Source organism: Penaeus monodon, chromosome 29, assembly GCF_015228065.2.
Source record: "Penaeus monodon isolate SGIC_2016 chromosome 29, NSTDA_Pmon_1, whole genome shotgun sequence".
Classification (NCBI taxonomy): Eukaryota; Metazoa; Arthropoda; class Malacostraca; order Decapoda; family Penaeidae; genus Penaeus; species Penaeus monodon.
This window is the reverse complement of record NC_051414.1, coordinates 14,952,054-14,952,494: the sequence shown is the minus strand read 5'-3', so window position 1 is coordinate 14,952,494 and position 441 is coordinate 14,952,054. Positions and strand designations below refer to the sequence as shown.

The 441-nt window shown below is 32.9% G+C and overlaps 1 protein-coding gene across 1 annotated transcript in view; it reads left to right on the top strand.

Annotated features, from left to right (window-relative positions):
• Positions 1-441, top strand: part of LOC119591991 (glypican-4-like) — a gene marked incomplete at its 5' end in the record, with an annotated part of 6,665 nt that extends 6,224 nt beyond the window's left edge. Inside the window, 1 exon segment of the mRNA XM_037940755.1 lies at positions 1-441.

Here is a 441-nt window from a genome sequence, read left to right as displayed (position 1 = left end):
CACCAACTCTCAGAGTTGTGTAATAAAGTGGAGGAAGTGCATAGTGAAGGTAAGAATGCAGTTGACATTTATACTTCTTGAGGATAATGAAGAGCATCCTCATCCTGGTGTGCACCGATTCACTTGAGCATGTTTTGTGTTTTGAAAAGTTTGAAACTGATCATAATATATACAAAACTGAAGGATTATAGTTCTTATGAATCTATCCTTGACTGGTGTCCCTTCCATGCAAAAATTATTGTGCCATGAGTCTGGACCTATGTTGCATTACTCTGTTTTATTTATTAATGTACAGTAGTTTATATTGAAGCTTTTTAAATCTATGAGTAATCATTCTGTTTATCACTTTTACTTTAATAATACTGCAAATTAGTGTAATTTTCATTATATTGATCTGCAGCTTTATACAAGTCCTTTTTTTGTGTATTATGGCCATGAGAC